Raw genomic sequence first — 14,109 nt, forward strand, 5'->3', positions numbered from 1 at the left:
CCGCGTTGCTGCTTTGTGACATTGTATGCGATATTGTGCTTATAATTGGGCGTCGCATGAATCTGACAGAACTTTAATTTACCACACAGCCGATCAACTGATATTGTGAAAAAAAAAAAATGTTGCAAAACGCTAACAAATCGCTATGAACTGAAATGTTTTGGCTATGTCAAAAACAGTGTTATGTATAATATAAAGCAGTAGTTTCAGTTAAAAACAACTGCACAAATACAGGGTGATAAAATATGTAGCCAAACTTACAACTTACATCGGGGAAACTAGATCATATTGAATCTAATTTATCTAGATACCAAAATGCGCCCCTATTGAGTTACAGTCCCTTAAAGTTGAAACAAAAAAAGAAAAAAACTTTAATTTTTGTATCCTAAAACATCATTTCTTATAATATCGATATACAAAAAACAAAAATAATTTTTTACTTTCATTAATCTATATTTTCTTCATACAAATTATAATGAATGTGTAACCTTTATTTGGAATAATATGTATAATTAATTAATATTATTATTTTGAGCTGGTATTAAATTAACGCTTTAGCTGTTAGTTGAATATATTAAAGTTGTGACACTGTTCAGACAGGTTATTTTTTTATTTGTACTTCATATAATCATTAGAGTCATATAAGCATATCAGTTTCTTACGTGCGGATTTCCTGTTGTAAATTGGGTTAGTCACTTACCAAGAACCTGGACAAGCAGAGCAACACAGTACTTACAACTCCGTTTATGCGTTGCAGGGGAGTGCGCAGAATTTCTTACCTATATCAATATTTTATCGTAAATATATGTGTTTTAGCAAATCATTGTTGTCAAGGATCAATTTATTAATTTTTTCAGTTAAAAGGTAATAAAAGTATTCCTACACTTAAAAATAATTTACGGCAAATGCGGCCTAGCGACATGGTATTCTTGTCATTGATAAGTCTTAGATGGGTGACCATCCAGGGAAGTCTAGCGATGCTCGTCTACCTCTAGTGGCCTGTATGGCGATACATTCACAGAAACTATACAAATTTATGCCCAGTTTGTATAGAAAGACGTAGGTACCATGCCTCGGAAAGGATGTACAACTGTTGGTCCCTTGTGTAATGTTAAGCACGGCAACGAACCCTGCCCTAGTGGAGGTTTAGCAAAATTTCTAGATTGGGGGTTGCTCGTTTCCTGGCGTCGATATTTAGCCTAAGTAGCAGAAATAGGCCAACAAAATAATCAAAAAGGGTCAAAAAGGGAAAAGGAATTAACTATTTCAGCAACAACTATAGTAAAAAGGACAGATGTAATTTTATTATTTTTGGACAGTGAAGGAAAATTTCTGGGCTGTCGACTTTCAACCACTGTTGTTTTTGGAGTAAGAAATAGTAGTTCAAGAGAAATTTTGGGATTTTTGGAAACAGCTCTCCAAAGAGTTCCGCAGCATCACTTGCTTGCTTTCCATTGTACATTCATTCAATTAGTACGAGTAGATATGTTTTTTGTACAAAGTAGTCTGTTAGACGATATTTTTTTAACTCTATGGAATTTAAGAAGAGTGGCTAAGCAGATTGGGTCTCTAGCGTACAAAATCCTCACTGTCAACTAAAATATGTAACGTAGATTTACTTCCCATTTGGAACTCCAGCAGATTGGATTCTCTACTGATTTCTTAGTATCCTATTGATAGTCTTGTGAAATCACTGAGACTTACTCTTATCAGGTTTAATTTTTTTCTTCAAGGGACAATTAATGATTCTTTCGCTTAAATATGCTCTGGTTTCGAGTTCCAGTATTTACAATGTTTTTTACGAACCTATCTCACTAAAGCTTGCTTTGAGGCACTGTAAAAAACGCGGAATATTGGCTTTCATCCTAAAAAGACTTCATAATTCATTTTTACAAATTCATCAGATTTATTATTTCCTTCACTGACTTTATGCCCTGACACCCAACATAGCTTGAAATGTTGATTTTCAGCTCATTCATCAGCTGTATATATTCCAGAACAAGTTTTGTGTACATCTTGTTCGAGTCTAAGATTACTGGTAGTTATACCAGTGGACTTTCACTTGAACCCTGAAATGAGCAAATCAAAAAGAGAGCGCATTTGATGTAGAATGAGATGGAAGTACAGGCAACAGCTAACCCTTATATTGTAAAGGTATAGGTTCCATTATTCACTTATTCTGTTACTTTTCCACTACGCATCCTATCTTCAGAGCTATATCCAACGAACTTGTGAATTTTACTTTTAACTAATGACCAGATCTAGGTTCATTTATTTATGCCAAAAATGTTTAAAAAGCTAAAGCACGCCAGTGATGTAGGTATTCAATTATAAAAACGTTTTTACATAAGTACTTCCGGTCGTCTTGATCAAGTAAGCAATTATAATATATTTTTAATTGAAAACGCTAATTATTCGGCCACATTAGGAAACCCATTTTAGGTGATATGTAAAGATTGCTTTATTCCTCCTACAAATTTATAAATGATTTCGGGAAATGGACAGTGACGGCTCTTGACTTCCACATCAAGGAAGGTGGAAAAATTTGGGAAAAACTATTGGAACAAAAATCAAATATAATTGGGTAGTTTTATTTTAAGTACTACTGAAGTAGAGGGAAACGTACTCAATATTATTTTTGTAGCAAAAATCTATTCTTCTGCTTTCATCCGAAATAAACTTTTCAATTACTTTTTCATTAAAGTTTGGTATTTCTCGCACCACTGATTTTTCAATAGATAGCATTGCAAGTGCTAAAATCAATTTAAACTTCTACAATTAGAAAAAAATACAAGAAGCAATATGCATGTAGCAAAATTTTACACCACACCTGAGCAAAGTACGTTCATTAAGAAAAAAAGCGGTAAGTAGCTAATATTTAGTTACGGTCGGACTAAACAGAACCCAAACTGTCTAGTAAATATGCGCTGCTCCCACTCCGTCTTTCACAGCTGCGCAACGGTAACCATAACCACCACTGTAAACATTTTACAGATGTAGAGGCGAGCTAAGAAGAGTTCACGTATTCAGAGTTTTGCAAACGAATTAAACTGACTGCGCATTACAAATTTAACATTTTCTTTTATAGTGTTTTATAAAGCTACTCTATTTAATTGTATAGATAACACTGTAAACTAAAATTGAAATAATTTTTTTTTATTAGTAGAATTTCTAGCCCCTCTGCACCAGCCGCCACTGGAAATGGAGTTCCTGTTATATTCTGTTTTTCTTAGTGTTGTTTTCTACTGCTTAGAAAATATGTGTTATAATTTATTTATAGAAATATTATTAAAACAAATGTTATTTAACAGAAGGTAGATAATCCGGCATACTGTACTTTCAACAAAGAATTCTTTTTTTGTATAGAATGTAACGTTATTTTTTATTCATTTCTATGTAGCTTACCAAAAACGTAACTTTATAAGATTGTTTTATTTGTATGCGTATTCTTTTCATACAGGGTGTTCTTTTCCTCCCAAAAATTAATATGGGAAGTTTAGTTTTTGTTCGTTAAAATGATATACGAATATGCAAACATCAATTTCAATGTATACAGCTGTACAGTAATAAACAATTTAAAAAATTGTAGTAGAAGTTCAAAATAATTGACATCACTTTAGTAATACCTTGTATAGCTAAGTTGATTTCTGCCACAACAAATTTAGTGCAAGTAATGTTAAATAAACCTCTACCAAATTGTGCTAGTTAAAGAAAACACTGCAACTGTTATAAATATTAGAAAAACATAAAACAAAAATAAATATTTTGTAATCTTTAATTTTCACAACAATATATGTTTTATAATACTAAGATATATGAGCAGTTTTATACGGAATACCTATATTCTGAAAAAACTAAAACAATCCAATTTTGGAAAACGTGACATTGTATCTTAATTATACAACATCCAAGTGATTGTAAACAATAAAATTTCCACTTTATATTTAGTGTAATAAAGATGTCAGGTAACATTTTTTAATTGAATTTTTCAATACATTGTATTTCTTACGTGGCAAATAAAAAAATTGTCTACCTTGTACAGCAGTGGCATTTAGAATTTACTTAATAAAGTTCATTTATTCCAGTAATACAATTTGTTTTCATTTGCTTCTTTTAATAAAATAATTAAACGTAATCAATTTTAACATTGACCAGTTATGCAATAAATCTATTAACTTTGAAAAAGATTCTAATAGTAACACAAAATTATTTATTTACTTACCTATAGTTATTTAAATGTAATACAGAGTAATAACCGATAAACTGTTATCATTAATCAAAATAATTTATGACCTGATGCGACAAGATAAAATAATATCCAGCATAATCAAGTTAATTGTATTTATAAATTATTGATCGATAGGGAGATAATTTATTTTATTGAAATATTTTAGCAACATACATACATAACGTGTCCCAATAAAAACGTTCCAGGTTCGCTTACAAAACATAATTTATCTAGATTTAAAATATTTTAAATACTTACCTGTTATGATGTTAACTTAAAAGCGACATATGATGTAGATAAATTAAAAATCAAACCTTAAGTCAGAAGAATCGTTCAGAAGTTGCTTTTTGGAACTATTTTCGTTAATTAATAATTTCTTAATTAAAAAACACATGTTAAGTGTATTGCTTGACAGTCATTGTACCTGAAGGTATTGTGGAGGTAACCTCTAACTTGGTATGAGAATGTCAGGAAGAACAGAATGGTCTGGTGGATAATAATATGCTAATTCTGAACCGGGATACTGAGATATTCTTCAATAGTTCCTTATTTTGTTTCGAAGCCTGCTCTGGCTGCAAAGAAATCACAGAACAGGGCATGGGCTATTATTTAACTCGCTATTAAAAAAAATGCAGCTGTGAAACAAATTTTTGGTGGATAGTTGCGATGTGTTAGGCTATGCCTTAGCTACGTTATCTGTTAATAAGATGCTTAACTAAAACCTTATATCACTTTCCTTCTTGATTATTTAGTAATAGAGTGACAGAGAAGAGTTACATAAATAAGCAGTTTTCTGTAATAACATGTCCATAGCCAAGTAAGTTGATAACAGTGGCGTACAATTTAAATAAAAAAAAAAATAAAATCAAATAAACATTTATACGAGTTATTATTAGCGAAATTGCTTTTACAAATTGCAATAACTTTCATTTAGAACAGCATTCAATGGCAAGACACAACATATATTTTTAATTTAAACGTCCCTTTGGCTGTATTATAGTTTAATGAGTAAAGTAAATTCCTAACAGTCATTGATTAATTTATTATATTCAAGAGATTGTTTTGTTAACTTTCAAGTTTCTAGCAGGCAGCAAAATACTCAATTAAATAGAGAAAAATCTAAACTATTCCACAAGTACCTAAATAATTTCAAACAATGCTTCGAAACATGTATACAGCCACCTTCTATTTTATTCCCCCATTGCATTATGCAACCAGTCTTATTATCGACAAGGGAATCCACTGGGAAACTTATTACAAGGGTAAGGGGATTTCTTTACATTGGAAATGTCCCTATTATATTTGATAGAGAAAATTTAAAGAAAAAAGTACCGTAATTTCACACAACAATGGTCCAACTTGTATTGATTTTTTGAATTTTACGTTATAACTTACGACCTGACTTACTTTAAAATTTTTTTATGGGGCTGTAAAACTTAAAAGTGTGTAAGGAAGTAGATAATATGTTTTATTTTTTCAAAATCTTGTTTAAAGACACATATACATATTTTTTAATTTTGGACCATTGTTATGTTACATATACACATCTATGGTCCATATGAGAATTATTGCAGCAAATTGAAAATTGACTATAGTTAGGGGATTATAACACTACAATGGTGTAAAGCAATAAAAACTATATATGAAAAAAATATATTTACACATTTATTTTTTGTATTTAAATAAAAATAGTCATTCAGTAAGTGAAACTTTTGTGATCTATGAGTATTAATACATAGGGTAGGCAGGTAACTCATATATATCAAAAATATATTTCTCACAGGTAACTTAAATAATAAAACAAAAACATATGAAGCACATTATTTCTTTGGATGTCCAGTTATATCTCCCAGTTCAGGAACAAAAAAAAGTTTACGTTTTGTTGACATTTGCTTTGGCTCTTTTATAGCAAACTTAATTTCGTTTCTGGAATACAATATGCAGTCTTCCTTTTCTGGCCATCTCCACAGTTTTCCATATTTTTCCATGCACTTGATACGTGCTCCTTCATTTTCTATGTAAACCATTTGTCCTGGCCAATATTCACCCTCGTACTCAACTACAACAAATTCGTGTTCCTCAGGTAGAAAACCATCAGCATTTATGAGATTTGCAATTGTAGTATTTTCAGCAGCGTCTGTTTCAATTGATAAATTCAGTGAAGAACTAGAAGCCAGTGAAAAGTTGTCATCTTCTTCATCGCTGCTTGAGTTACTTACTACCTTCTTTTTCTTTCTGATTTTCTCTGCTTTGGTATTAGTAGGTAAAAGCATACTCTCCACTTCTTTAGCAGAAATGCTTTTTCCTGGAGCAATATCGAGTTTTCTCTTTCTGCGTTTTGGTACATTTTCTCCTACGGCTGCTTTTCTAGCATTTTCAATATATTCAATAAAAGCATCCGAAACATGCATTGGGTTAGATTCTTCGACGTTAGGTCGAGAATAGGTTGGCAATCGTTCTAAAACTTTTTCTGCACAAAGAGGATATATGCCAGTTTTTAAGAAACCTGACTTTAAATTTGTTTCTGCGTTTTCAAGAATTTTAACCCACAGCTTATTCAAAAGAGAGGGAAATACATTTTTTGGTATCGTTGGCATTCTGTGTCCTTCAGGTGTAGCCTTCCAAGTATCAAGTATTTGTCTCCAATGGCACTTGAAGGGTCTTAAGAAGGCGACATTCAATGGCTGAGTAAGATGCGTCGAGTTTGGAGGAAGGGCAATGAAGGCAATGTCATTTTCTTCACATGCCTTTAGGACTCTTAAACTTATGTGAGAACTTAGGTTGTCTCCGACTAGAACTTTCTTCCCAGATTTCTTTTTTAAAGTCGGTAAAACCAATGAAAAAAAACCAGTCTTCAAAACTACCACCTTCAAACCATCCAGATTTCGAACGGTTTTATCGGGAATTTGGGGGACCACCTTCCGTCCACGTATCCCACATTTTTTCCGCCTTGTAATTTACATATGGAGGCAAAAGTTCCCCGGCAGCATTACCACATACCATAAGACTCACGGCTGCTTTGGTTGAATTTTTAATAGCTTCGGGATATTTGCACCCACGTTTGGTAAGAATTCTTTTATTTCCAGGATCATCGACCAAATTGGTTTCATCGTAATTATATATAGATCCTGGAGGGACATCCTGAGTTTCCATTTTAAGATGCCTAAAGAAAGAATTTATTGTGTCTTCATTGACAGCTGCTCGGACTCTTTTAATATTGCTGCAAAATCTTTGAGAAAGTTTCTTTTTATGGCGCGCTAAAAAACATTCGGCCCAACGCTTTCCAGGAAAGTTGTTCTTGAATGCGCTTACTTTCGTACCACGGCTATCCAAATACGTTTTAACAACACACCTCAAATCAAACAGAGTTAGAGGAAACCCATAATTACACATTATTATAACGTTATCGACGAATGATTTTTCTTCTTCGGGAGAAAAAATACATTTACGACCGGGTACATTAACTTCATTATTACGACGAGCTTTTAATTTTAAAATTATCGTACTGCGAGGTATTCTATACTTTTCCGAAGCTTCGCGTTGGGTCAATATGTGATTTGTGACGTCACGTAAACAGTTTTCCATAGCATCAGTGCTGTATGGGATATACGGTCTACCACCTATTTTGCGACGTAAAATTTTGTTCGGCGGTACCATCGTCGTCTGAAACAAAACAGTTCGTGAAAATTAAATGTATGAGCATCCAATAAAGTATATGAAATATTTTTTTGGTTGCAACTATAGTCCATATCATAGTGTAAGTAGTATACTTGATAGATACCCACTGAAACACAACTATGGTCCATAAAATATTTTGGACTATAGTTGGAATCTAAATGCGAATTTTTAAAATTTTTCTGCTAAGACAAAAAAAAAAGAAAAAGTTTGCAAAGTAACTAAATAGTTGCATATCGAGACAATACTATTACTCATGGTATTGATATAAAATAATTTAAAAATTGGTAGTACTTACCGTCTTTATTATAGAAAGTTTGCAGATCAAAAATATTCACCACGTGTTATGTAGGACACCGATTCTCAAGGTCAAGTGGAGATTCCCACGGAATGCGATGTTACGCCAAAATCTGTTTCTTTAGACTATTAGCTTACGCCTAGTACGTATAGTTAATAATAGATGTCGCCCAAACAAGTTTTACATATTATTTTTAAATACGCTGTTCATAGACTATAGTTGTGTAGCTGGATTATTGTTGTGTGAAATTACGGTAACTTTATTTGTTAAAGCAAATGTTGGGGTGTGGTTTCTATTTTTTTTTTTTCGAAAGGAAAATAGAACATTGAATAGATTTTAAAATATATTAGGAGTCTTGTTTCTATGTTTATCAATTAGATTTAAATTTTGATTGCCTTATTTTTCTTTTTGTTATGTTTTAAGGTAATTTTTATTTTAACAAAGGATGCATGTGCTTCATCATCTATTTAAATATATGGAAACTTGTTAATAATTTACTAACAAGACAATAACAAAAAAAACTCTTTACTCTGGTAATATATTTGTAGTTCATAAATGTTAAACGACCTGCCATATCTAACATAAGGCATTAGTTACGTTGCATGCGAAATCTATTGTTACTAAATCATATCGAATTCTTAACAAATTATTCGGAATAGAGTGGCTTCATGGCTTCGTTGTAAACTAAAATCGATCCAAATTGTTTGTTATTGTAACGTAACTGCGCGAATGTAATTAATTACATTTATTTGTTTTAATCCAACACGTCATACGAACAGATTTTTGTATGAATTTGCGTCCAATGTAACCCCGTCTAAGTATTGTAAACGGTGTCCCAAATAATACGGGATTTGACTCCATTTTCTTTCCAAAGAGTTGGCAGCATTGTGCAAGGTCACATATTGTAGTAAACACTTTGCGGTTAGACAAAATGGAGCGCTATACGGACCAATCACTCACCAGCGTAAAATTCACACCACACTGTCACTCTTGGGGTATACAGTGGTCGTTCTTGAATGACCCGAGAATTGGCTCTGTCCCAAATTCGGCAGTTTTGCTTGTTCAAATACCCACTAAGATGGAAACGTTTGAAACCATTAAGAATGATTCAAAAGCGAGTACATTGGGTACCGTACGAGTTGAAGCCGAGAGACGTCGAACGTGTGAACAACTGTTTCAATGGCAGAAAAGGAAATATTTTTGGCATCGTTTCATAATTGGCGATGAAAAATGGATACGCTATGATCCTAACCATAGAAAATAGTGGGGCAAACTCGACCATGCGTCAACAGCGTCCGCAAAGCCATATATCCATGGCCACATGTAGTACCGGTGAAAATCCACTTGGAAACGCTTAAATGGAACCTGAGTGGCACTTCCAGTCATATGAAGATGCCAAAAAATGGTTCGACTCTTGGATGGTCTCAAAAGACCTGTCGTTTTTACATGACATTAAAATGCTGACAGAAAGATGGGGAAAAGGTAGTGGCTAGGGATGGACAATACTTTCAGTGACATACGTTTTACTCATGTTTTAAATTAAGCATTAATTTTCACGAAAAAACAGTGAGAAATTATTCAACTTCCCAATATCATAATTTTCTTTTAATGGTTTTTTAATAAAAAGAAAATATTATATAGGGGCGCTAACTTCTCAATATTGTACATATGTATGTTTCTGAAGAAAGGCTAGTACATCCGTAAATGACTAAAAAAGTGATCTGGCCCGTGGACCAGGCTATTATCCTATAGCATTTTAACTCGCTGAATCCGAATCTGAAGTCAGAACTCCTAGATCAGTTCGTGTTTTGATCCGAACATCAGCAAACTCCCAGAAAGCAATTTTCGAGATTTCAAACTGACCTGAGTAGTCAGTGACTGGAAAAAGTATTGGAATTCATGATCTCATTGCACCATAACCCCATGACCATATAACCTCGTAGTTTCGTAAGTCCATAACCTTGTCTGGGATTGTTTACAAATGCTGACTGAACTGGTCACCAATAATACAGTTAGACTGTGTTGGATGTCAGGGCACAAAGGCATTTGTGGGAACTAGAAAGCGGATGAACTTGCTAGGAAGGATTCCGGCACAGAGTTCATTGGCCAATAGCCCTTCTGTGGTACATCTCCCAGTGTGGTCAGGCGGGCTCTGGGCAAATGGACCGAGACAGAACATAGGAAATACTGGACTTCGAGGCCAGGACATAGCCATTCTAAGGAGCTCATGGAGTATCATTCGAAGGAAAGAGGAAACGATTTACTAAGCTTGAATAAAATCCGGCTCCAAGAGAGTGACGGGACTCATAACGGGACACTGTCACTTTCGAAAACATCTACATAAGCTAAAGCTTGTAGACAGTCCGGTCTGCCAAGGATGTGACTCGGCGGATGAGACTTCTCTGCATATCCTGGGCGAGTGCCCAGCATTTACACGTAGTAGAATGATGCTCCTAGGGAGACCTTATTTGAAACCCAAGGAACTGAGAAAAGTGTCAGCAAGGAAGCTTTTGGACTTTGTCAAAAGAACAAAACTACTTTCTGAATAGGATTAGTAGTGGGATGCACAATAGGCCTAATTGGGCCGTGTTGCCATGGGACTTACTAGGACCAACCACTAGAAAAGAAGAAGAACTCCATACCGTCGTAATCTTTTATTTGAATGATTTTGATCGTACAAACTCGCGATAATAAATTGTATATCTTGTTAATCTCTTTAATGAACTGAATGCACACTCAAGTACTATTACGTATTTTACAATTAGTGTAGAAAGAAAAAAACAAAAACACGGATGACTTTGTAACACAAATCTGATACGCCAGATCGTGGGTTAACAGGAGAGGACTACAACTCAATTCATCAGAGGTTATACACACCCAAAGTTATGGGGTTGCGGTATTATTAGGTTACGGGATTGTGGAAGCCTGCTAACTCACACTCAGTCAGGTTCTACCCCGATTCATGTTCTCGCAGAGTTTCATAGTCCTCGCACTCTCCAGATTACGGGGTTGCAGGGTTATTGAGTTATGGAATTGGGGAAACCCACCTTTTGTTTAAGATCCCTGATATATAAGATCCATGTTCCCATAGAGTTTCACGGTTCTACACTCCCGCACATCTCTGGTTAAGGGGTTATAGAGTTATGGAACTACGACGACGACGTTATGGAGTCCTGGTGTAATGAGATTATCAATTTGAATGTTTTTCCAATCACTGAATATTCAAGTCAGTTTGAAATTTCGAAAACTGCTTTCTAGAATCTTCATATAAGGGTCAAAATACAAACTGGAAATTCTGAGTTTTGATTCGGATTCACTGGTCTGGTCCACGTCCAAGCCTACATGCTTATTTTCTTTATTAACCAGAATATTTTGAACGCTGATTTAAATAAAATAATAAAATTAAATAATGAAATGAAATTGTGTCGATTCCATTGTTCTTAATGAATAAAATTCCTAAAAAAATTTGTATCCTCTTTAATCATGATAAAATGTTACAGTGAATAAAAACTAGGAATAAAAAAATTGCGTAGATGAAATATACCGAACAAAGTATGTCCTATCTTAAATGTCAATGCTACCCAATGTAGGGAGCAACTTGCAGGTACTACTACTGACTAATGAAAACAAATTTTTAACTGATGATATCATGGAAGACAATTATCTGGGTCCAGTATTGAATTACACCCGCAATATCCAATAAACAACCACGAAGATTATTCATCAGCAGACCGCTTTTTTTTATTAATTTTTATCACTGTGCCATATATCGCTATCAGCTAGAAGATACAGAGCAGTGCTTTGTGCGGTCGCTAGGCATTGAGTAGCAATGATATTGAGTTCAAAACCAGTCTGTCTGTTGATTCAGCTGACAAGTGATATGTTTAAGAGATATTTCGAGTGTAATTCGTGTTGGACCAAGTACGTAACCCTTAGAGTAGTTTTTAACCACATTATCAATAGTTAGGTTGAACATCAAAAGCTTACATGCTGTTATAATATGTAAAACTAAAAAATGTGATAAATAAGATATCTAATTAAATTAGAATACACTTTTTCAATACACTACTCTTGTCTCTAGGCACATATATTTTCTATTAAATCAGAAAGAAACGTGTGCTCTCAAATAGGTATGCGTCATTTCTTTGAATTGGTATCACTTCCAAATCTTTGTCTTCCCAAAGCGTCCCCCAAGGATGTAAAGTCATAATAATCAGAAGCTGTTAAACCTATACGAAGAACGATGAAACATACGAAGTTTCGTTTTTCAAATGGGGAAGGTAAGATCTGTATACCAGTGTGGAAGTGTGTTTTCATAAAGCTCACGCCATGCATCCGGTTCATCAAATGTCTATAAATTATCAAAACTTGCTGATCCACACACATTGATTGCTCCGTACTAAGTGAATACCGCATTATAGTGTCAGTATAAGATTAAAAACTTTATCTTTTACAATATCTTTCTGTTGTCGGCTTCAACGCTCCTTCCAAATGTTACATCTTTTTTATGATAATAAGGTTCCAACGTAAGTCTATTCTTATTTCAGAAAAGGATGTAAAGGACTTCTTTAATCTTCAGACTCCTTTGGGTGAACCACTAAATCAATGATTTGCAAGAATGTTAAAGCAGCGTATCACTTTATCATTAGCGATTTTTTTATTGTTTTCTGCAATTGTCAAACAAATTTAGTTTTGTATTCCCAGTGAATTTATTGATCTTGTCATTCAGTTTAGTTAATACCTATCCGATAAGATTACCCTTTTATTTTTGGAAGTCTAAGGAGTAACCTTTTAATTCCATGACCAAAGACCTACTGCGAAAATTATGATGAAATTGATTTACCTATAACTAAAAATGTACATATACCAACAACAATCTATTCTAATTATCCTTTTTACTTTTTACTTATGTTTTTCTTCCAAATACGACTATTTGCCAACCATTCATGTTGCGCCACTGGGCGCCACGGTAACAGGAATTTGTTCAGATGCCAAGTTCGCCTCGCACTCGAGTTCCTAGTATATTGGGGTTCCCTTATCGATTAAGTTTCCTCTTTATCTAACCAATAGCTTCATCTCCATGTTTTGCTTATGCCTATCGCCGAGGCATTCATAAGCGAACGTGCTTCCTTGGAAAACAAATCTATTATCAGGAGACAGTTGGTTATTATTGTGATAGTTTCTTACCCACTGACTTTTTTCGTTTGGAATGTTGGTGTTTTACATTTATCGTACATCTCTTGTGTAGTTTTTTGGATACGAAAATTGATTCATTTGACTAAGATCGTTTCAACTTTTATACTGCAATCTTAAATTTCTATGTTGACTATTTTCAGGTGATTCTTTATAATGTCGATGGTTATTTGCACAACGTTCTATTCTCCATTATCACCTTTATTTTATACTTTAAAAAATGGCTAAAATCCTTCGCAGAATATCAGTAATTCCAACATAATTCAGAGAATTGTAAATAGATTATTATGAATTTAATAAAATATAAGAACGTCCTTGTTTCTGTATACATTATGATCTGGAACTCAGACACTTGAGGCAGCTGCCTGGACAGCATCGGCAGCTTGTCGAGAGTCGTTGTGTTGTTCAGTTTAGGCAGGGATGTAGTCAAATGAGGTAAACCGCTAGATTTCAAACTTACGAGTTAAGATGGGTTGGTGGGTTAAGGTTAGCACACACATAACTTCGCCAAGTTCTAAACCGGAAGACGGCCGTGCTTCTGCTCTGTCTCAGGTCGACGATCTGAATACCACTCTTGTCCAGTGGACGCATTCTTAACTCGGCTTGGCACGTAAGAAAAATTTAAAAATTTAATCAGTTTCTTTCGAGATCAAAAAGTGATGAATATGTTGAATCAAACCTTGTAATAAACATTAATAATAATTTGATAGTTACG

The sequence above is a fragment of the Anoplophora glabripennis genome, unplaced genomic scaffold, assembly GCF_000390285.2.
Source record: "Anoplophora glabripennis isolate ALB-LARVAE unplaced genomic scaffold, Agla_2.0 scaffold196, whole genome shotgun sequence".
In the NCBI taxonomy this organism is placed as follows: domain Eukaryota; kingdom Metazoa; phylum Arthropoda; class Insecta; order Coleoptera; family Cerambycidae; genus Anoplophora; species Anoplophora glabripennis.